At 31.2% G+C, this 26471-nt stretch overlaps 1 protein-coding gene and 1 long non-coding RNA gene across 2 annotated transcripts in view; one reads left to right on the forward strand and one right to left on the reverse strand.

Annotated features, from left to right (window-relative positions):
- The window catches only part of LOC123643815, a 29068-nt gene extending 15663 nt beyond the window's left edge, over positions 1-13405 (forward strand). Inside the window, exon 4 of the long non-coding RNA XR_006736931.1 lies at positions 13376-13405. This is a non-coding gene — a long non-coding RNA (uncharacterized LOC123643815). The remainder of the gene's footprint in view (positions 1-13375) is intronic.
- Positions 1-26471, reverse strand: part of ZNF804A (zinc finger protein 804A) — a 272430-nt gene that overhangs the window by 204758 nt on the left and 41201 nt on the right. The gene's annotated exons all lie outside the window — the stretch shown is intronic.

A 26471-nucleotide genomic window follows, 5' to 3' on the forward strand; every position in this document is an offset into this window, starting at 1 on the left:
TTCTACAAGTTTTAACTTAAGAAATATATATTAATATTTAATGGAATTCCATAAAAGAGAAAACTGAAGCTCAGAAAAAAATTCAATAATTTGTCTAAGGAACTCAGCTAATAAGAGGTAGAGTGTGATTTGAAACTATGCTCTTTTAGAACCCACAATGAAGAAAAGAAAGACAAATCCATGAATGATAAATAACTATACATCACGTAGAATTTCACTTGCATGAAATATTTTATATGACACTTCATTAATACTCAAAACCTCATGTGGCTGCATTTCCAGAAAGAAAAAACAAGACAAACTATTTCCAGTGCATAGGGCTTTTTTTTTTTATCCTTTGAAGACTGCTATGATTATTACTACATGATATGTCTTCTATAGTTCTTTGTTTTGTCTCATAATCCCCTTTTTCATGCAATGAAGAGGGGGGTAGCATAGTTGTAATTTTTGCCCTCAGCAACCAAAGTCAAAGCTTCCTCAAAACACTCAGGGAAGTACAGTATATGCCAAAGACCGAGTCTGGAGCTCAGTATTTCTTCAGCAGAACTGGTACCAAATGGGAAAATGGTACCAGTTCCACCGACCAAGAAAGAACTCTAAATGGCAAATCCCATAATCTAGTCCCTAGGCCCACAAATTCTAGGGCAATGTTACTTATGAAGTTACTTAAAATTCACAAATTATATCTATTATTTCTGTTGACATAACATATCCACTTTGAGTTTCTAAACACACTGTTCACTCTAGCTGTTTATAATAAACCACTTCACTCAGGAAGATCCTCTGACCTTTGGTTAATCTGTAGTCTTGATCATTGCAGTCAAGTAGTATAACTTTCCAAACAGCTCTTGAAATAATTATCTTTTTTTTCTACAGTGTCCCATGGTAGCACATGTAGACGGTTAGAAGTTTTCAGACCTTCTAAGTGACTCCAGTTGCTTCAAGCAACTAAATTTCTTGCTAAGTCTTACTTGAAGAAAAAGAAAATCATAGGTTTTCTTCTGATAATTGGTGCATAGAGAAAAGAAATAACATTATTTCAATTATACAATCAAGTAAATTGTTGGTTTAAATGCAATTGTGAAAAATAATATGCAGGTCTTTTTCTTTTATTTATAACTTATTATAAATATAAACTCAAATGGCATTTGTCTTTCTGTGTCTGGCTTATTGCACTTAGCATAATGTCCCCCTAAGTAAATTTCAAATGTCTCAGTATAAAAAATAATAGGCAAGTGAAGTTATAGGTATGTTAGCTTCATTTAATCATGCCACATTGTATACATATGCCAAAACATCACATTGTATGCCGTAAATGTATACAATTATTTGTTCATCAAAAATATATAAATAAGTAAATAAATATAAACAAGTAGAAAATAATAGTTTTTTGAGTTGTTACAGGATAGTATAGAGGTTCTAATTAACCTTTTAAAATTTATATCTAGATAACTAGAGCTCTCCCTTCTTTTTTGCAGGGAGAGAGCTGATTCTGTCAGTGTTTTAAAAAAAATTTGAATGAGATAATACTAAAAATGAGTTCTCATTCCAGGAGACCACATTGCCTGAAAGCAATGAGTATTGTTATTAAATATTTGATCTTTTCATATTTTGAAATATTTCCAAAAATAACTTGAATATATTTTCAAAAATATATATGTTTTTATTTCTGATGGATAAGTTATACAATAGCTATTTGGAAATTTTAAAGAATTTTCACAAAATAAATATTTCATTTAATCCTCACAAGAATTCTCTAATATGTGAATTAACATATGTATCTCCCATACTACAGATAAATAAACAGAGATTTAAATATATATCCTAACTGGATCAAGTTAGAGATAAAACCTAAGAAAAAAATAAATAACACATACAAATTGTCGATATTAATTGTTTAGTGGCTTTTCCTGTTTTTCTTAATATGTACATGAATGGTGAGGGCTCTTTTTATTATGCAATCCTCCTAGAGAGCCATGTTCCTGTTCTTCTCATTATTATATCCATATTGCTCCTAGGATAAGTCCTTTGACATAACAGATCCTAAATCCATAATTTCAGATGAAATGTATCAATATATGTCAATATTTTTGTGATAATCTTTACCTAACCTAAATTCAATATTCTGACTAACTGGGCCAAAGGAAGAATAGACTTTTAAAAATTGTTAATTACTTACTGATATTTCTGAAATAGTTATGAAATCAAAGAAAAACGTGCACCACATGTACTCACCATCAAACTAGTACTAAATGGTCAACACTAAGGTGCTCACATGGTAGTAATATTCACTGGGTGCTGGTGAGGTAGGGGGGCTGGGCAGATGGGGGCAAGAGCAGGTGGGTTGAGTAACCCACAGCTAATGGAGAGGGGGCACACTGTATGGGGGAAGGACACCCTTGTGGCCCTGGCTTGAGCAAGGCAAATGCATTTCATATAACCAAAATGTTTGTACCCCCATAATATCCGAATAAAAAAAGTAAAATGTTACTGAAAGTTAATGAAAGTCTGTACAATAAATCTGAATCTTAAAAGGTCTTAACAACTGACAGCAATCTTAATGAATAATAAAAAAGTAAGATACTCTTAAAGGAAACACTTATTGAAAATAAAGTATACAGCACTAAAATTCAAATTACAGTCAAACTCTTTTACACTTCCTACCTCAATATCATGCATTTTAAGGTAAACACAGTTCATAAAAGAATTTAGATTTCTCTGCTACTTTGGATTATTGATCTTCCTGTAACTCTCAATGTTATAAACATTTGAAAGTTAAATACACCTTCATTATAACCAAAATCACAATTTATATGTAGTTAACAAAAACTATGTTCCATGAAATTATCTAGTGGAACTAATTTCTAGATGACCAGCTTTAGCAATTCAATTTTTGCAGTAATGTATTTTGTAAACAAATACTTCATTTAAATACCCTAAGTAGTAAATTCTGATATTGATGCAAAGAGAATAGCTAATAAATTTCCCATGCACATGCACATTATGATAAGAATACCATAAATGCAATATTAATGTGTCAAGTTAATTTCCTCCCTCACCTCTGGCTAATTAGCAAAAATTAAATTTTATGCTAATCTGCCTGAAGTGATAGCATATAATTTGGAAATTTCGAATTTCTGCTGATCATGAGAAAACATATCCATACAACTGATGCAGTACAAAATTACCACAAAATCACTTTTGCACAATGTTTAATAGTATTACAGCATATATATATTTAAAATAGGGAATGTATAGATATCATAGATAGTAATTAATTGTTCATTTCTCTATTTGTACATATTGTTTCCCTGAATTTGATTAGCTAACAATTTAAAGTACATGTATACTGTACTTGTACATATAACATACTTAGAATTTCTGGGTAGGTTTGAGATAAATCTATTTTCCAAACAAATAGTGATACTATTAATAATATGGTACTAATTTAAAGAGTCTATTTTGAGAAAATCAATTATAATATACAATATTAAAATCTATAAGAAAATGTGCACTTGTGTTCAATTCAATTATGTTTCCTTATGCACTGAAATTGCTTGATATGTGCTTGTTATTGGGTAAAGAAAATATTTGAACATAAGCACATTGCAATAAATGTCCAAATTTCCTTTGGAAAGTAACTGTGGTAGGCAGAATTTTGGTCTTCATGATGTCCACTTCTTGGTGTGGTACATGGTTATGGTGCATGGCAAAAGCATTTTGCAGATGTAACTAAATTTACTAACCAGTTTATTTTAAAATAGGGAAATTATCCTGGATTATCTGGTTAGGCCAATGTAACTGCACGGGTCTTTAAATCTGGAAGAGGGAGGCAGGAAAGGAAGTCAGAGAGATGTGGTGAGAGGGAGTCAATGAAATTCAAGGCAAAAGTGATACTTATGCTAGGTGCCTTTTCTGGTTTGAAAATAGAGAATGACCACAAGAAAAAAAAAAAGCTGGCTGACTCCTGGAGCACAGAGTAGCCCCAAGAAGATATTCAACAAGGAAACGGGGACCTCAGTCCTACAACCTCAAAGAAATGCATTCAGCCAACAGTCTGAATGAGACTGAAAGTGCATTAATCCCGAGATCCTGATGATAAGAGTTAAGCCATTTTGATACTTTGCCTCTGTTTTTGTGAGATCCTGAGCAAAAAGAATCCAGGCATGTGGTGCCAGACTTCTGACCTACAAAACGGTGAGATAATAAATGTGTGTTTTTTTTAAGCTGCTAAATGTGTAGCATTTTGTTCCACATCAAGAGAAGACTAATAAAGTAACACATTTACTATCTCCAAATTAGAATCCCCATCTTTCTGAGCTCTTTTTATAGGTCTGCTTGAGTGAAGAGAATGGATTTTTTTTTTTACTCATAAGAATCTTGAGATAGGTGCACAGAAGTATCATACACCATAAAGGATAACTTTCTGTAGATTATAGCTTTATGATCATAAAATATCAGGTCAAAGTAGCAAATTTAAATCTTCATAACTGAATACTATTTAATTGTCATTTGTAACTGCTTAAAATCTATTATTCACTAATTACTTTTTGAAAACTTTTGAATTATTATCTTTAAGAACTCTAAAGATGTTTTCCATTAGTGTGTTAAATTGTTTTTATAATAGTAGGAATTTGTGTTCGTGTGTCTATGTGTGTAGATATTTATGTAACTTTCTGAATATATATGATACAGCTTGAAATTCTCTATATTTGTGATTCAAAGTAAGTTAAACTAATTGAATACTAGGCTATACTTTTAAAAAAAATATTATCTGTTATATAAGGGTTTAGAGATATTCCAGGATTCTGGTATACCATGCTGTTTTTGGTTCTAAAGTACTTACAATTAAAAATATTTACATCAATTATTTGGTTATTTAATTAATGCAAAAGCACACATAATAACAGTTTATAAAATATAAAGACCAGGCCTGGCATGTAATCCTGTAATGCCTGTAATCCTAACACTTTGGGAGGCCAAGGCAGGAGGATTGCTTGAGGCTAGAAGTTCAAGACCAGTCTGGGCAATATAGCAAGACCCCATCTCTACAAAAAATATAAAAAAGTTAGAGAAGTGAGTGGTGCCCACCTGTAGTCCCAGCTACTCCAGAGGCTGAGGCAGGAGGATGGCTTGATTACAGGAGTTTGAGGTTGCAGTGAGCTATGATGACACTACTGAACTTTATCCCAAGCAACAGAGAGAGATTGGGTCTCAAAAAAAAAAATAAAGTATAAGATAAATCAAAAGATCATGTCTACAAGAGTGCAACAAAGACAATACTGTTGTATTATAAAGTAGCCATTGCCATAACAATACTTCCTCTAGTTCAAACACTGTCTGAACAAGAAGAATGTTAAGATGATAGTATTAAAAATGACACAAGTGACTGTATCAAATTATTCTTTTCTACATGATACAACTAAAGAACATGAAGATAAATTGAGAAATAGATGTTACAGCTACAAACAATAAAAAGGAAAATATTATTTTAAAAGTTCTCTTTAATCAACCATGATAGGATATTATTAGAAGATGAAAAGTTTGAGCAAAGGATTGGGAATAAGTTTATCAATCTTACAAATAGTTTATAATCAGAATTATAAAAGGAAATATTTGTACTTCACATTTAAGATTATATGTAGAAATATAACATTTATTTTTTATTTAAATATGCCCATTTTATTTGTGTGGATTATTAAAAAACTTATCTTAATGTTGTATAATTTATAATTTATACTCTTTAATATATATAGTGAATGAATATCTAATTCAGTACTTTATATTTCTACAGAAATTTCTTTGAAATGCATAGTTTTGTTCCAATGCTTATTTCTATTGATTTATTTAAGCTTTATAAAATACAAGCACTTCTAAAAGTAAAATACTGGTATTGAGACAAATAGTGTGATTTACCTCTGGCTTATTTTACTTTCATTCTTTAAAACCTAAACAGACGTCTTCACAAACTAGGTAGGCAACAGAGATAAAACGTAAGCGAAACATGCTCTATACAAGATTTTTATTTTTTTTGTTTATGCAAAAAAAGACAAAATATATCTTCAAGCCAAATTCATAGACCTACAACTTTGTGACTTCTGTAACTAATTTCTATTGGCTTTCATATTCTAATTCTTCTGGAAAATGTTTTCTTGTCAGCATCCTCTATATCGTTCTTTTTAGTTCCATAATCATTTTCTCTGTTTTTTGAAAAATGTTGAATTAAACTGTGTGCTGTGAAGGATACTGAGATTAATACTAGGCTCCCAGAAAAAGCATTCTTTCATTTTAGTGCTATAATCTATTTGTGATGTTTGCCTAGGGCAGACAACAAGGGAGTGGCAACATGCATGCATTTGTCATCCCAGTCCTAAGCATTACATGCATCAAATTACCCTTAGAGTTGATTTTTTTAATTATTGGTCTTCACTTAAATTCATCATATTTTCTTGTTTCCAAATAAAATGTATATCAGCAAATGCTTATGTGGCAGTAAGGATAAGTTTAGGTAGATACTTTTTTTTTTTTTTCTACTAAGATTTGGAAAAGATTCATAGAAATCTTTGAAGGAAAGATTTTAGGCTTTTGAGATTCTTTAAAGAAACAGAATCAAGAAGAAAGATAAATAGTAATGTTCCTGTATTTAGTGATTCTGAGTTTCAGTCATAGTTTTTTTCAAGAACACTATTCTAATGTTTTGTTTTCTACTATTTTAATTATGATATAAAAAGAATAAGGATGCCATTACTGCATCATGTTTAACTGTCATATGATAGACGTCATCATAATAGAATATAAGATACAATATAGACAAGAAACGCTGATTTTACCTGATATTAAAAGTGATCCCATGAATGAATTTTAAACACTGGTTTATATTAAATACATATTTTCAAGGGTAAAAAAAATGATCCCAACTAGATTGTAGCATCACAAAACACATTGAATTTGGACAGCTATTTGTTTATCTTTTCTCCCCACAATTGCAAAAAGTATGTTATAGTCAATGACTAGAGTATAATAATAACAAATTGATATTTAATTGAAAGCATGTCATGAGTAGTCTACAGTTATGAAATTATTATCTTACAGTTTTAGGAGAAAATAGCTGGAGGTTACACTACAGAGATGTAGAAGAAAAATATAGGTTAACATGGAAAAACAAGTGGGTATTAAATAGAGGCACCCATATGAAGACAGGGTATTTCCCTAAAGACCCAGTGTCCATGTATTTCTGCCTAGCAATAATTTAATTAATGCTCTGTTTCTTTCCAAATACATCTGTTTTAAAACTCATTTTGTCAGGCTATTATCCCTCAATGTTTATTTTAATAAACACATATCTAATAAGGTATTTAGTATTTAAATGTTATGGTAATACTTCACCATTTTAAGAGAAGCCACTTACAGGTGAATTCTGGACTCTTGGGATGGACATACTGTCAAGTGTTGGCATCAAAAGAAGAAAGGAAATACATTAAATCAAAAAAGATCCACAATATTATTAAGCATCTGAAAAATATTTTTAAAATATATACTATTATACTTGAAAACTAAATGTAATGTGTAATCTGAAATTGGAATCTGAATCAAAACAAAGGGAAGCAAAGCACAGCAAAACAAAATAAAAACGTTTATTCCAAACACAGTTTGGGACCATTAGAGAAAAATGTATATGCAGTGTATTTTAGAAATAACTATAACAATCATAAATGTCTTGAGTGTTATAATAATTCATGGTTACCTAGGTAGATGTCCTTGTTCTTTGGTGTTGAAGAATTTAGGGGTGAAATATCATAATGTCTCAAATATTTGTCAAATGATCCTGCCTAGACACACATACAGATTATACATAAATACAGAGATAGAGCAAATGTGGTAAAATTTTACCAATTGGAGGACCTAGGTTAAGGTATGTGAGTGCCCATTGTATTACTCATGTTACTTTTATTTCAAAATTTTTCAAAATGAAAAGTTGGGAAAAGTAACAAATGCATATTAGGTAAATTCCTTACCAATAGCATTGTAAATAATTCTGAACTTTTCAAATACTATAAGATTGAAAATAGATAGAAAGGAAAAATATAATGCATTGTTCAAAAAGACTTGTTGGATTAAGTGTGGTCTCAAGGTTAGAAGTCATAACATATCTAACATGACTTTCTACCATAAAGCCCTTATTTAATTTTCCCAAGGTTGTGTGTATAGCAATCCCAAATTATGATGAAATTTTAGAATAATTTTTCATAGGTACAGTTATTATTTTACTATTCTATATTTTTACATAACTACTAAAATTGTTTTGGTATCAGTATCAGGTAAGAGGAAACAATCCTCGACACAGAAAATAATGCTAGAAACTTTTAGTGAGTATTTTCTTTAATTAAAAATACAGTAGGCCAGGCATGGTGGCTCATGTCTGTAATTCTAACACTCTAGGAGGCCAAGGCGAGAGGATCGCTTGAGTCCAGGAGTGTGAGGTTGCTATGAGCTAGGCTGACGCCGTGGCACTCTAGCCTGGGCAACAGAACAAAACTCTGTCTCAAAACAAAACAAAACAAAACAAAACCAGTAAAATAAACAATAAGTATCCTTAACTCTAATGAATTCTTACCCAGATATCATTCAAATATTTAACAGTACTGTTCAGTTGATGATGCATTTCTCAAATAACCAAAATATTAAAGGAAATCAATAAGATTTATTTCAATAAATTTATCTGATTAGGCAAATAAAATTATTCAATAATAATTATATATAAATTTCTAAGTCGGTGGGTTCTTCTTTATATATATATATATATATATTAGATGTGCATGTGTGAATACAAATATATACAGAAATATTTAGATTTTCATTTCTTCTCCTTTTCATATTTCCTTGAGGTTAGGCTATGAATTGGCTTCATTTACTAATTTTATTTTCTCATTTCTTTCTCTTTTAAGCTTTAAATCTCAATACTACTTTTCTGAATTATTCTTATCTCTCCCAATCCAAATTTGCACCAAGAAATTTAATTCTGGGAAATATACATGGCTACACAAACACACATACATACACACACACACACACACACACACACACACACACACACGAGCACCCACATAATCAGTCTACTTTCTACCCTGCCAACCATAAACATTATCCAAAACACAAAAATGACCAACATCCTCCATCCTGGCTAATATGAGTATCTACTGTTCTTTAACAATTACAGATTTAACCTTGCTATAATTTTCCTCCATTCTTGACAAGATTAAAGAGATCCAATCATAAAAATACCCCTGCTTCTTAGTTCAAAAAGAAGCCCACTTCCTGAAACATTCCCCCAAATCTCCTAACATAAGCCCAAATCCTGTAAGAAGTCCTTCTACCACACTCTTATTGAGATACCCCATGGTTCTCACTGGTGGGATGCTTCAGTGAACTGCAATGAGCAATAAACAATACTTATTCAAGTGCAGATGTGTTCCTGATGGTTTTGGGCTAGAGAGCACCGACAGAGTATTATTTCTATGACATTTGACTGGTGATAACCAGAGACTCCCTAGATTTTTATGTCTTCACCAGAAATAAAATAGTGTAGAAAGGGCTACAAAGAAAGGCATAACACAATATATTGAAGTATAATAAATGAAGACTATTTAGAGTGAAACACATGTAAATAATCCAAGATGTAGCTTGTTTTAGATTTGGTTTACTATAATTGGATTACTAAAATGTGACTAATAAGTAAAAAGTTCCATTTTTATCATAACCGTATGCTACTCTTGATAGGATGAGAAACACACTAAGAAATTTTCATAAGACTCTTTCTGTTACTTCCTTTTTAGTTTTATTTTGTTTACCCAGTTGTGGATTTTAGCATGAAAATAAATTTAAGAGAAGGCATCACATAAAAAACTCTGCATGAAAATACCATTTAAACTCTGTATTCAAATGGCAACTAAAGAAAATCTAACACGGATATTTAATTATTAAAATCAAATAACAAGCTCAAAGAAATTTCACAATAGAAATAGTTTGAAATTACAATTTGTGATTGCCATAAAATATTTTAGTAGGTCTTCTGAACTTCTCCTTTAGGTAAGTGTACAGTAATTTGGATATATATTCCCTTTTATGATTGAAATACGTTAAACTAATTTAAAAATTACAAAACAACAATACTTTCATCTTTAATTGCATCTCACAGATGTTAACCCACCAGGAAAAATCTAATTAAAAAATCAACCTCATTTGATTAAGCTGGCTTTCAATTCAGTGCAAACAGAAAAAATGGCCAGTTCTGTAGAAAAAAGGAATTTTGCTTATTTAAGACAAGACATCTAAGTATTTTTTTGCATGAAAAAATGCATCATTTTAAGAAATCTGTACCATTTGTATAAATATTGTATGAAATTTTATGTGCTGTGAAGTTAATTGTTGTAAAATTTAATATTTATTTTTATATATTTTTAATAACTAGAGTGGGAGTATCTTATTATCTTAAAAACTACTGTATTGTTTATTTTAACATTACTACCCAAAATCAGTTTTCTCCACCAAAATATTCACTTACAAGTTTAATACACTTTGTAAAATCTTATTTATTTGTAAATATATTTTCTAACTGGGGTGAAAATATTTTTCTATGTCCTTCAATTATTTGTATATAATGGTAAATGTAATAAAGCCTAGATCTGAACAAATTTTAAAAAGCCAGCTTATAACATCTAGATATTGTTTTATTGAAAACCACCAGCTGATGGTTCCCTTGAAAGGAAGGTCAAATGTGAGGCTCTAATAAGCTTCATATTTTGTGTGCATCAAAAGTCAAAAACAAGTTTAGCTTAGAGGAAATCAAAGTCTTGAGACAGTGTTCAATACAGAAAGAGACCATTTTAGGAAACTTTTTGAAACTCTAATAGAAAGGAAAAGACATGGCCTCAGTGAATAGAAGACTACATGCTTAGATGAAAGACTAAAAAGACAAAACAAATGAGAACTCAAATGACATTTAAAACAAAACTTGGATTAAAAGGAGTTAGATGCAATAGAAGGACTACAGAAATGTAGAAGAAAATTGAGAAGAATTGAAAATAATGACAGAAAATTATAGAAACCACACCAGCTGGAACAGAAATAAAGTTGAAAAACATAACTGAAGAAAGTTCTAGGTCAAAAAAGAAATGTATACAGGAAGATGGTAAAGGTATACTGTGTTCCCAGTAAAATAGTTAAAAAAAAAAAAAAACTTCCTGCAAGCATTTGAACAGTTAAAAAGAGAGAAAAGTATAAAAACACATTTTCTAAAGCTATATATCAAATTGGGAGTGTCATCAATAATTCTGACATTAGATAAGTTAGAAATCATGATTGGATTTTCCAATCCCAGATTATATTGAATGGAAGAGGGGAAAACCTTGGGGACAGGATAAAACCACACTAAATTCACCGTTTTGCCTAGGTAGGCAGTTGAAGATATTTTTGAATGACTTAAGTAATTGGGAAATATGGGTTAAATAACATTTTGCAAAGTTGCAAGACAATTATTAGCAGGAATATCTAAAAGGCTTTATCTTTCAAAAATACTGAATAAAGTAAAATAAATAAGAAAACATTGCATAGAAAGTGAAATAGCATAAAAGCAGTCAACAAAAAGAAAATATTAAGATAATATTAAGATCAGCAAAATAAGATCAAAAATAGCGTTTTATAAATTTAAGAGTTTTATTTGCATAACTTACAACTGAAAATAAAGAGAACTTTAGATTTTAATTCATTAGTCAAATATAAGTGAAAAAAGCACAGTTTAAAAAATGCTTGACATTGAAATTTGAATTCAGTACATAAATTAAAATGGAAAAATTATAATTATATAATAGAATGTAAAAAATCTTATAAAATCATGTAGGTAATAAACTTGAATGTACTGAATAACATCATCAACTGTATAAGAAAATGTCAATAACAAATACATGTTTAAAACATTTCCATTAGGCATTTAATAAGTTGATTAAAAAACTATAAGGACAATTTGAATAACGGAATGATGCGTGTGTGTTTTTGTATGTTTTATGTGTGTGTGTACTTCTAATCCCTATAAGAAATGCACCTTCTTTTCAAGTATCTATGGAATGCAATTAATTAATTTTTTATCCTCTAAAAAATACACAAATATTTTCCCAAACAGAAAATTTACAGATTACAATATTCATGAAACTACACTTCAGTAACCCAAAGGTAGCAATAACCACTACTTCCCTCTACCTTCCTAAAATTTTTTGAAACAATTATTACAGTATTATTTAAAGAAAATGGAAAATGACTTAAATTTACAATGTGTAGGATGGCTAACATGATACAATCACTAAGAGATATTATGAAGCTATTGACAACATATTTCTAAAATGCATTGTCTGTCATTGGAGATGTTCACAATGTGATATTAACTGAAGATGCAATTTTTGTGTACAACATGATTTCAACTTTAGAAAGATATGTTGTGTAGACAAAGAATAAAAGTAATATTTTATCATATTAATATTAATGTTTATGTGTGGTGAGATTATTAATACATTTTAAAAATAGAATTTGTATTTTTAAGAAATTCTAAACTAAACTATTACTTTTGAATTTAAAAAATGTGTTTTATTAATAAATTAAACAGCCATAAGAGATACAGAAATAATATATCCAGTGTGGCCATCAGCTCTTCCAATCTTTCTCATTTTCACAGTCAAATTTTGAATTATTTTCTTACTGACATTTCTTCTGTTTGGTATATCTGTTCTTTCCAATCCCTTCTCTCTCTCTCCACTTTTAGATCCTAATATTTGAATTAACCATTGCAACATTCCACCCTGTGGAAATGTGACTCATGATTTCCCCCCTTGCTCAATGAAGCATTTCCCTACTATCACAATGAGTTATTCCATAATTTAAGTTAACCTTTGATTAAAAACTAATTAATATGATCATGACCCTCTTCTTAAACACAAATTCTGTCATTAAAAAAAAAAGTTTAAGTCACAACCAGAAAAAACATAGGCACCAGTGATTCACAGTCCAACACTCTTTAACAGAGAAAGTACCCATGTAACCACCCTCTGTCAACTTTGCTAAGTTTAAGAAATATTGGCACTACATTTATTTTTAAAGAAAAAATAATTCTGACATTTTGTAGTCAGTATAGTGCCTAATTTCAAATGCCAAGTCACGATACATTTGTTCCAGATTTGGAACAAGTTTTTTGCAAAAATACTACACACTACTAATAACTCATGGATATTTGAGCTTGAAAACATTTATGTTACTATAAAAATGCTGACCAATAGAATAATTGAATCTACTGCTGTAAGCTTTAACAGTATTTCTCTAATTTATCTTACAGGGCATTAAAAGCAATGATGGTGTACAGAAAACTGGCAACACTCAAGTGGAACTTCATAACGATATGGCATAAAGTGAATTCTAAAAATCAAAAAGGATGAGCAAAGAATAATTTCATTGTCATGTTTTAGTTCTCAAAATAATAATATTTAATGTATGTCTTTTAAAATGCATTTTTAATGTTTTCCCCAGTAAAATCTAGATGCAAAGAAAAGTATATAAATACCCCTTTGAAGACTGAATAATCTCAATGGATACTTAAAATGTTGTCTTTGGATAAGTTGGGTAGCCACACAAAGAAGGAACTTTACTATGTCTTCCAATGAAAATAAAAATTCTGACACTTCTTGGAAATTCCAAGTAATTAAGTGTATAGTCCATTGTGGCATCATCAATAGCTCTTGTTTCTAAGCAAAGTATCTCAAAATCTCAGCCTCTGGGTCAAATATAAAATGAAGGGAGCCATAAAGTCCATATCGAGCACACAACAGGTGATGTGGCTATTACAACATAGAAATAGCAACAGAACAAAACACTCAACCCATGTAAATAGAGTCCCTGGATTTTCATAGAGTTGTTTAAAAAGAGTATCTTATTAAAGCAGTTAGGCAAATGTAGTCATTAAAATTCATGAACCTAAAAAGTGCTAATTATAGCGTCACCATCAAACTGAAAGTTCTCCAAGATCGTGCCCTAAAAGTCAATTATTGAATTTGTTTTGTTCAAAAATTTTACTATTTTACATTAAAAAAATAGCATTTGTTTTAAACAAAGATTCAGCAGACTTATTTTTCAGGTATGTAAAATGCTTAATTTAATTCCAAATTATATGCTGGACAGGAGAAACTGGACTTAAAAGATAATGGTGGAACAACAGTTTCAAATGATATGTTGAAATTTACATTATATCATGTAATAAATCAATTTCATAAATAAATAATAATGATATTCTACCTTATCCTTGATTTAAAAATAAAAGCATTAAGTGTTTTGTTGTCTACTTATTCATGACACATTTGAATGAAAGCTTTGTTTCTTTAAAAAATGTACAGGGCCCATCGAATAAGATGCTGTTCAGACTTCATCTGGAAGGGGTATTAACATACTCAATATTACTGGGTAGCCACACAATGAGAATAATCAAAGCAACAGTTCTGAAAATCATGTCAAATGAGACAGTAGCTGTAAAATAAATTAATGTTTACTGAGAACTTGCTAGGTGCAATGCATCATGCTTGGTGACTTTATTTAAGAACTCTCTCTGGCAGGAGTTAAGGTTGTCTCAGGAGGGTTTCATTAGATATCCCAGATGTAGCAATTATTAATCTGTATTATAAAATTTTGGTGTTTATTTGTTCACAGACTTCATGTTTCTATAAGGCAAGCACACATGTATCTCTCTTTAATTTTTCACAGTATCTAGAAAGATATTTGGCATGCTACAAAGATTAAGAAATTAATTTTTTAAATAGAAGAATTGTGCTTAGGACCTAGTCCTTTCACTAAAATTAATTAGTATGGAGACAGAAGACCAGAAGGAAGAAAATACGTAGTGTTGGGGTGCATGTAAAGTTTTCTTCAAATATTTGAAAGAGTTGTTTTGTGGAAGAATTTATGAACATTTTTTCTATTTTATTTCTAGGGAGTCTTAATAAGACAAATCTTTGGTTAGGAACAGATTAATAGGTAGAGAGCTCTTTTTCTTATAAAGTATTACTTAATATCTTAAAAGTTGTTGTCAGGAAGAATATATAACAGATTAGGCAAAAAAAAAAGTCCTATCCTAGTTTAATCTGGAGGAATTTAGAATCTGCTTTCATGCAAATTTGGAAATGTTATGAGATTTTGCCACATGTGGACTGAACCAGGAACTTCTAAGCACATTAAAATTACTAGTTAGAAAAGAAATCATCGATCTACTCATTTTTAAAGATCCTGAAATGGACACATTTTCTCCTTTTCATGTCTGTGCCTTGACTGATTTTAGAACTGCAGATCATCTATTGATATCATATACCTAATTAACTTGTTTCCTACTTATGCATTTTCAGCTTCCACTTTTTTACTTATCCATTTTTATTTCTAATCATATTTGCAAAGAAAATAGTATTAGGTTATTAAGTATGAAATGTCCAATATCCTTAAGTATTAAGTTTGACAGTTGATATCTCTGACATTTGACTTGACACTTCTTGTTAATGTTTATTGTGAAGGTACATCCTCAGTCTTTCAAATGCATGATTTGGCTTGTGATTATCTTTCAAATTTTTTACAGCAGGTTTTGTGAAACCATGGATAAGTCAAAAATTTGTGTTATTTTAGAATATGAGTTCCGTCATGAACCAATGTAGTGCAGACAGCTTGAAATATCAATGAAGTATCTGGGAAGGATGTGGCAGTTGAACACACAGTAAGTCAATGGTTTGAGAAGTTCCATTCTGGTGATTTTAATCTTGAAAATAAGCTACATGGGCCACCTGAGACCAAGGTGGATAATGATGACCTGAATGCTGTAGTGGAAGCAAATCCATCTCAACCTACACGTGAATTAGCAGGTAGCAGCAAGGTTTGACGTTACTATTCCAACAATATAGGACTATTTGAAACAAACGGGCAAGGCAAAGAAGCCGGATAGATGGGTTGCACATGAATTAAACAAGCATCAGAAGAGAAATCATCTTGAAGCTTACCTTTCTTTGCTGTTATGACATAAAGGTGAAGCAATCACAGGCATTCGACACAATGGTTGGACAAAGATGAAGTATCTAAACACAGTCCAAAACCAAATATTCATCAAAAAAAGCTACTGGTGTCTGTTTGGTGGTCCAGCCCTGGTATTATCCACTACAGCTTCATGAAAGCTCATCAATCAATTACAGCAGATGTCTACTGCAACCAGTTGGATGGAATGATTAGGATGCTTGCAATTAAGCAGCAGTGATTGGTCAATAGAAGCAGGCCAATCCTCTTGCAAGACAATGCTTGACTACATGTTGGACAAGCAATGCTCTCAAACTACAGCAGCTGGATTGGAAACTCTGTCATCCACCATATTCACCAGACCTTGCACCAACTGACTACCACTTCTTCCAGGCTTTGGACCACTTCTTGAAAAAAAAAATATTTTTTTCTCAACAAGCTGTGTGGAAAACACCTTTCATGATTTCATGGCCACTTGCTCTCCAGGTTTCTTTGCTGCTGGCATAAACAAGCTACCATAAGATGACAAAACTGTGTCAATAATTTAGGCATATATTTTGATTAATTGTACTGCTTCTTGTTTGAGATATAATAAACTACACTTTTGATTTGAATTCAGGCATTTCATATTAAATTACCTAATAATTAAATGTCAAAAGGAGATAATGTATTAAGTTGTAGTTACATATTTATGGGAAATATTTATTCATAAGGTGACGTACTTAAGAACATGGATTTTGGAGTCAGCCATTCTTGGGTTTTGCTCCTAGTCCCATGACTAGTAATAAAGTTCTGCTTTGGGCAATTTTTATTTATATGATCCTTGGTGGATGTTTTTGCATCTTGATAAATGGAGAATAATAATATATTTCTATCCCAATGTGTTTTTATATAACCGTATCAACTAAAATTTAAAAATAATTTTAAAAGTATGCATGTAAAGTATCCAGCCAAGTGCCTAATGTGGCAGTTCAATAAATGTCAAATATTATTATTACTGTAATTAATATTGGGAAACCCAGGGTTTCCTAACCTACACCAAATTGTACAAATTTAAAAAAATCCCAAATGGTAGATCCTGTATTGCAAATCCAAATGAATTTACCAGGAAAGTGACCTGCAGAATTCTTCTCTCCTTAATAAGCCTGTGAGTCAAAACATTTAAAAAAGACTCCACAAGTAAGGCAAAGTCCACTAAAAGCCATTCCTGAAAATTTTATAACAAAAGGCAAGTGGATTAAAATTTGATCTCACAAAGAGAGAAATAGGAAATTACTGGAGATTTACAGGATAGACTTAAAAATGTTTTCCAACAGCATATAGGATTAAGAAGGCACCAATATAACAGTGGCTCTTTATCTTACTTTGTTAATGGACTTAAACCTGAAAACAGAAATTAAAATGGGAAATTGCTCCTTCACCTCAGCTACATCACCTGGCAAAATACTTTAAAAGGGCTCTAGAACAAAACCAGGGCAACACCAAAAATAAACTTATGGTCCTGCTTCCAAAATAACACCTATTAATTTGGACACCTGTAGATAATGTAAACAGAATGAACACTAGAAAATAATTCTCCTAGATTACAACAGAAAAACCAAGATTTAAAAAAAGCTCAATTTAGGGCAACGAGTATGTTTTCAGGAAGGAAAGCATATGCAATATTCTACCTTAACCTTAATACGGTCAACCTCATTGATTCCTGGTAGACATGGGCACTACTCTTTAAAAGCCATATTAAAACCAGCCATCTTTGCTTAACTAGAAATAAAGCTGCCATACAGAGGATAAGTATTACAAATAACTTACAGGTTTTCCTTATTTCCTACCTTAACTGTAATCCTTAGACCCATACGAGAAAAACATTCTTCCCTACTATGTGTTATCACTCCTATAAATTGAAAGGGAAAGCATTACTTCGCAAATTCAATTGTAATATTAAATGCATACTGTATGGACTATTTCTTGAGGTTCCAAAGGAAATATCTAGGAACAGTTGAGTTGCATGTGCTGTGCACGTATCTTTACTTTTTCCATTATATTTGATGCATACTCCAGATACAGATTTTGACACCGTAACTGCCACTTTCTATGGGTTAAACATTCTATTGACATAGGGAAAATAATTGTAGAAGAACCCACTAAAATTCAGATACACAAATAATTAATAATTATTTATGTATGAGATAGTATATTATTGAATTATCTAATTCCTATTTTGATTTTCATCTGCAAAAATTTTATCTTCCTATTTATCATAGACCAAGGGTTGCCATCCACCCTAACGGCCCTTTTTCTTTCTTGTTTCTTCTTTATAGCAATTGTTAGGACACAACATAATTATTCTAATGCTATTCTTAGACTATCACAAATAGTAGAAACCGCCCTCAGTCTTGTTGACTGCTTGATATGTCACCCATCACTTGACCTCCAGGTGAAACAAAACAAAACAAACAAAAAATACACCTCTCTGAAAAATCCCATTCTCATCAAATGAGACCATAGGAAATTATATCTGCCTGAACCTCACTCTACAAATTAGATGGAAAAAAATCAAAATGGGACTTTGCTAGGACACTTTCTCCCAGTAAAAAAAAGAACTAATTTCATAATCTATTAATCAGATCCTAGTTAATTTTTTATTTGAATCTGACAAACTTTCTAGGACTTAGGACAAATACTTGCCAACTGGTAGACACTAACAGAGATTTAAACACGTAACCCAGCTAATATAAGCATTTGGTTGCAACCTCATGCTGTGAACAACTTCCTTTTTTCCGGTCTCTGTGTTTGCCTACCTTACACTCTGTCGTTTGTAACAAGATAGTCTTTGCCTGAGAATAACACCTCTTGCATTTTAGCAATAGTTTTCTGAGTCCAGACTGCACACAAAAGCCACAATTCTACAAATCAGCAAGGCTGCAATTGGTGTCACAGAAATGAGCCCAAAACAAGGCCACTCTTAATTATGCTCTACTTGGAAGAAGAATTGACTCATTTATGCAAACAATCAGAGTATTACTCCCAATGGTGAGAATCACACAAATAGAAAAACCTGTAAGAAATTTATCACTAACTTTTGCAGAGGTTATTAACAATACCATCTTTGCCCAATATGGAAAATAATTCACTCTTAACTCATTGGAATGAGTAGAGATGTACAATCACATTGCTCTAGATGTCTTGTTGGCTAGTCATGGTGGCATTTGTGCCATTGCTATTGAGGCTTGCTGCATGTGAGTAAATGAAACAGGCAAGATATGTCATTTTAACAAAAAAATTACTTGGCACTCTAGGGTTGAAACTCACAGCCTATTGGATTAGCCCTCTCAGCCTACATTGGGTAATTGGGGTTCCTGATTCCAAAGCATCTTACAGGGATGATTAATTGTTCTTGTTTTTGACAAAGTGATCATGCTGCTGCTCCAGTGCATTCTATCCAGAATCTTATATGTTTCTTTGCAGTTGCTGTCTTGTAAATTCATTGTGATGGGGATGCAAAAAGTTGGTCAAGAAGCTATCATGATACATTTGACTATAGAGACAACTAAACACCTAGGAGGAATAATCTGGATCTCTAGACTTCCTTAAATTGGTCAACCTATCACAAGTGAGAAAATGGCTAAAAGGTAGGGGGAGGACTGAGACATTGAATCTATAAACAATAGCCAACCATGCGTGGACAACAGAATCTGATCATAACCCCTGGGGCAAAGAGTCCAGGTAAACAAGTCATAACCTCTACTGCAATCAACCTAAAATGGTCAGCACATGGTCAATGACAGCCAGTTTCCCTATTTTTTGCCCATATTTCCAACTCAGGACCAATCAGAAAAAGCAAACATGTTCCCCAAACAAACCACATATGGTTTGCACTGCTTCTAGTTAATCTGCCTCCAAATTCCCCATGCCAACTATCTCCAACCAGAACATACCTCAACTCTTGCCTTTTTTTTCACTGTAAAGTTTTCCTGCTCCTTTCTTTGCCTGCCTTTTTGTCTCTGTCAAACACAAACGAAGGCATCGGAACCAAAAGCTATGTATAACAAAAGCTGAGGAAACAGCCTTTATGTGTTGATATTTGGGTAGTCTTCATTGATATCAAAAATGGTTTTGTATTATGGATGTAAAATGTAGAAACTTAAGTGTTCAGGAAATGTGTTTATATGAATATTTAATTTCTAATTTATTTTAAAGACCATTAAATGAGAACACCTGGCTGCTGTTTGAATCTCCAATCAAGCAAAATGATTTTAACACCATTGTATCGATTCACAACATAATGAGGAAACATGAAAGAACGAAAGTAGAGAAGGAGGTCAAAAGATAGATGTATGCTAAACAAAGGCAGGGGGGAAGTGCTTGGAAAGATACTGGAGAAGCATGCAATTTAACAAAGGAACACAAAGAGCCCTCTTTCATAGATCCTTTATATTAACTGCCCTAGAAATTAACCAATCACATGATTGCATCAAAAACTCACATTCTCAAACTCCAATGAATTAAATAATTAAAAATTTTAAAATATTTAATTATGTTAGTGTCTTGCTGTCATAGCTTATAATATCCTCTATCTTTGTACACTTCTAATGTATTAAATAAATTTTTAATTCAGTGTAATACTTTTTAAACTACTTTTTTACTACTAAAACTTTATTTTTAAAAATTGTAAATAGCAACATCTAAGAAATGATATTTAAAAACAATTTTCTTCCCCTATGAAAATTAAAAATGCACTTTAATTATTTTGCTAATAAACTGGCCTCTTTTGGTCAACATATCCTTAGCAATATGCCAGAAAGAACCTATGGCCCTTTTAATATTGGTACTGCAGACATATTCAATGTGTGTATGCCAACAAGTCTCATTGGTGTCAAAGAAAAGAATATTTGAATCTATTTTTTTCCATACGGATAATATTCCTTTAATACATAAAAGGCCAAAATGTTTATATGAGACAGAATAAAAACTATAGTTAATACAATTATGTTAATATAATAATTATGGCGTTAGGGTCTCTTTTCTTTGGACTGTCAAATTATTGATAGAACACACTGAAAATAGAATTAACATTTTATTTAAAGGGAAAGAATACCTATTACATCATAGGAAAATACGAATTGTTTTACCAGAAAAGAAAATGCCCAAAGTAGTAAATATAAAACTATAGAAACCATTTTTTGTCTTTAATTATTAATTTTAAAATAAATATATAAGAAATATCTTACATTAATGTGCTTACATCATTTACATGATTTTAGAGGCCGATTTAGTATACATATTTCTTTGATGAATCAGAAGTGTCTATGTATTAGCTTCTCTCAGATAAACTACAAACAGGTGATAGTTTTGAAGCTAAATGTATGAAAGAAGAAAATGTAAACTTACTGTTAGCCTTTTCAATAAAAGCCAAACACTGGGCAATTGTAATAGACTTTTATTTAAGAAAACTAATCTTGCTGACTGCTGCCCCAATGTGGTGCAATATTAAACATCAGAGACTTGAATATTAAAAGAAAAATATCTAACACCTTTCCCTGGCATGGTCTCTTCTGATAGTTTAAGAAATGCAAAAGTAAGCTGAGACGTTGAGTCTTAAAGTTCTTTGAGCAATCAGCATCTTGTTTATCTTTTCACACCAGTAAAATGCTTTCATATAATGTGAGAGTGTCTTACCTGTTTTAACAAAACAGGTTAAAAAGGAACAAATAGCTTTACCTACCTCAGATGCAAAAGATCTAATAAGGACATAATTACAGGACATAAAACGTCTATACAGATTTTTTTGAAAGACATAAGATTTGAAGTTATTTGTGAAACATACGTGTAGATTTTATAAGTTTATAAATCACCAGGATGAATTTTTATGCCTTTTAATATGTTATTTTATAATTAGTTCAGCTACACTTAGGAAATAAAAAAGGGTTTGAAAAAATTGCAAAACCACAAAAATATGAAAAGGTAAAATATATACACAAACATTTTTGTCTGTGCATTAGTATAGATTGTAGATATTATTCATAATCTATTGAGTTATTCCCTTTCAACTGTACTTCAAACCAGGCAATTGATCAGGTGTTCATTATATTTATTTTTAGTTTTATTGCAACCTTTGTATCACTCATTGAGTTTTGTCTTTCTGCCAATAATTATGTTAATACATCTGACACTGAGAGTTCAATTTCTGCATATTCACTTAACTATTTGTTTTTAGAAGGTCAAGCAAGGGATTCCCAATCCCATACCCTATACTCTCCAATAAAAGCAAATAATTGAATTAGCATGATTCACCTTAAAGACATTTTAAGGTGGTGTGAGAATTTTACGGGAAAATATTTTCAGAATCATGCTAGTAATAGAAATTATTTGCATGGGCTATTCTTTAACCCATATTGTCAGTTGGGTTGTGCTTGGTTTTTCAATGCTTTTTTTTTCTTTTAAATTTAGATCTTATGTTATATAAAACATATATACATAAATACACATATATCTACATATATGCATATATTTGCATATTATATTTGTTTATATACATATATAATCTGTATGTTATATGTACCTATATACAAACATATATATGTATATTATATATGTTTATATGCATGTATAATCTCAATGTACAAAAATTATGGGAGCATTTACTTTCTACAAGATTAGTAATTTTCTCAATATATAATATTACGATTAGAAGAATCACCAATAAAATTATTCTGCTTGATTCTACATCCTTCATTACAGGAAAAGCCAGAAAGTATATTGATTTATTTATTGGAAATGTATACTAAAGTATGTTTATTACACCTGAGTTCATAAGTATATTATAAGATAAAATCAGAAAATTAATAGTATCTAAAATGTGTATATCTCCTTTCAATTTTTCAAAGCAGATTTATCAAGAGTATATTTTATATTCTTCATAACATTAATATGAGAAAAAGGCTACTAGAAAGTATTTTTATTCCCAATTATGGGAAAGAAAATCTGAGGTTCAAAATGCTTAAATGACTTGACCAAGATCACATTATTAATAATGTACGAAATACAACTAAAACCTAAGTTTTATTCCTTCTACTGCACTCTACTTTGTATTATAAATTTCTACCCATTATCACAGAAATAAAATAAGTAAGTATTCAATGCTTAAAGGAAAATAAATGACAGGGCCTGATGTAACACTTTCAATTAGGATCTCATCTTTTATGAGCATATGTGTATTTTGAATGTTATGTTCTGTGTCTACAATTTTTCAGCTAGGTTTTCACCATTCTAGATAAATATGGTATTTATTATGGAAGTTGTAGATCAATAAAATAGAACTATTTTTGGTTTTAGGTTTATGTTAATTTCATATGTATGTCTATTTTCTTAAACACATATCACTCCATCATCCATCACCACATCAAGAAAATTTATCAGTCACCATTCTAAAAGATTTTGGTTTTAACATGTAATGAATCTAGTTTTATTAGAATATAGGAATACAAATAGAGAATATGGTCTTAAGTATGTGCTCTTCAGACTTCTTCCATCCTTGGCACACAAGAATTTCTATAACTGTTATGCTTAAATGTGGGTCTAAAACAGGGGTAGTAGGAGGAATGAGTTGGGCATGTTGCCAGAGTCACTAATAAAACTTGGCTTGGCCAGCAACTGGTTGCCATACACCCACAAAAGATAACGTCGAAAGAGGAAAAAAAGAAAACAGAATGGAAGAAGAAAGAAGTGAATATACCGTCTTACTTCTACAGATATTTTTCCTCTTTTATCATAAGTAATGAATTTTAAAAACTCCTAATATTACAGTTTGTTGTAAGAATACATTGACCCAAACAGACATGCAAACTCTAAAGTTGAAACGATGTTTGAAAGCAAATATAAAGCACTAGCCTTTTGCTATAGAGAATAATAATATATCTTCAGCTAGTATGTTGAGGAGCCCATTCTACTAAACGAAGTATCACAAGAATGGAAAACCAAGCACTACATGTACTCACCACCAAATTGGTACTAATTGATCAACACTCATGTGCACATATGGTAGTAACATTCATCAGGTGTTGGGCAGGTGGGAGTGGGGAGGAGGGCATGGGTATATTCCCACCTATTGGGTGTGGTGCCTACTGTCTGGGGGATGGGCAAGCTTGTAGCTCTGACTCAAGCAGTGCAAAGGCAATATATGTAACCTAAATATTTGTATCCCGTGATATTCTAAAATTAAAAAAAATAAAATGAATATAAAATGACAAAAAAGATTCAATAAATAAGATGGTATCCACGGAAAGCAAAGAGAATGGAGCAGAAAGGACACGAACGGAGGTCAGAGATGTTGGATGATGGCTATGTGAGGACAGACTAAGAACAAATAAAAGGAAACAATGTTCCTCTTAGTAAGCAATAAAGTTAGAGAACTCACACTAGAAGAAAATCTTTTTCCATGTGAAATCAAGAGTGCATGTATGTGTGCATATGCATGTGTGTGCACATGTGCATGATGAGAAGACAGGCAGATATTAACAGGAGTTAAAGAAGATAATGTCTCAGATTTTAAGATCATTCAGAGAAAATTGTGACTGCCATTTCTTCTGTCAATGTTCTGACAAAGCTGTTGGGACAAAAGATCTGCTCTATATTAATATGGGAATATTTGATTTCTACTCTTAAGCAATCAACAAAGGCAGGAAACCTATTGTAAATAGCTTACCTCTGTGCTGAAGAAAACATTCTCACTACATAGGTTTCTATTAAATTCTAGAAAACCTCACTCAAAACACTGTAAAAACATTAGTCACATGCCAGATTTACAAACCCTTAATATTTAAGAAACAACTGTATATACTCTTTCCGAAATAGTTTACTATTTCATGTAATGATATTCATGTGTACATAATTTCTGCGCTAGAACAAATCAATACACTTACTTTTTGAAATAAAAATTTTGAGGTACAATATGATTAAATGAACTTATTTTAAGTATACACTTTTATGAGTTATGGCAAATTTGTACACCTGCTCAACCACCACCACAGTAAAGATGTAGAACATTTCCTTCACCCTACAAAGTTCATTTCTCTTCCTAGTCAATTCCTTCCTTGGCCCTAAGCAACCAGGATCTGCTTTCTGTCACTATAGATTATACTTCTGTTACTAAATGCTTTGGTTTAGCATAACGTTTTCAGATCCATGCCTGCTGTCGTGTGTATTAGTTTTTTTTTTTTTTAACATTTTACTTACCAAGTAGCACAATATTGAATAAAAGTGGCAAGAGTGAACATTCTTGTCTTATTCTCAAACTTAGGGAACAATAAGTCAGTATTTCATCTGTACATATAATGTAAACTGTGAATTTTCCATAGATGTCCATTTTCAGGATAGAGAATTTCCCATCTATTTCTAGTTTGTTTAAAGCCATTATCATAAATGAACTTTGTGCAAACCTATTTATACAGCTACAGTAATGATCATCTATCTTTCATCTTTTACTATAATAGGTTGAATTAAAGGGTTTGGGGATATTACCCCAATCTTGCATTTATGGGATAAACCTCAGTCATCAATTGGTCATTGTGCATTATCCTTATTTATTTATTTATCTATTTAATTGCTTATATTTTTAAATAATGTTTGTATCTATATTCATGATGGATATTGCTCTATACTTTTCTTGTAATGTTTTTGTCTGGAGTTTGGTACCAAGAAAGTACTGGTTTCACAATATATTAATAAGTAGAGAAATGTTTCCTCCTCTTTTATTTTCTGAAAGAAATTGTGTGGTATTGATTGGTACTACTTCTCTGTTAAATGTTTATACAATTCACCAATCAAGTCATCTGATAAATGACTTTTTAAAACTTAAAAAAAAGAAAACACTGAATCACCTTATGTAAAAGTGTAACATTTTAGAATGTCATGTAAAGTAAAGGTTACCATCTCTTCTTTTTGGTAAAAGTGTTAATGATGTTCGTTTCATAGAATCATGTTAATTCATTTGTCTTTTGACACATATTTGAGTTCATATGTACAAAATTGCCGAGGCTAAATTTATATGTGTACTCAGTTATCTTGATCTATACTTTTCTATCTCTTCCAAGATAAAACTCTAGAAATTTCAGTACTCAAAATACAGATGAATTTTAAAACGTCTTAATGCTGACAACTTTCTGTTATTTAAAAATATCTGCTCCTATTGTTTTTCACTCATTCATTAAAAGAAATTCACTGATAACTGCAATAGTTGCTAGAAATTTGAAAATAAACAAATTCTCGGTATTCAAAAACATCAATATCCAATGGAGCAAGAAAACTAAAGAATCAAAACTATGTATTAAGAACAGCCATAGAGTTTTGCAAAGCATATTTGCATGACACTGAGCAGGTTCATCTCCTGAATCTTTGTAAAG

Source organism: Lemur catta, chromosome 8 (genome assembly GCF_020740605.2).
Source record: "Lemur catta isolate mLemCat1 chromosome 8, mLemCat1.pri, whole genome shotgun sequence".
Lineage (NCBI taxonomy): Eukaryota > Metazoa > Chordata > Mammalia > Primates > Lemuridae > Lemur > Lemur catta.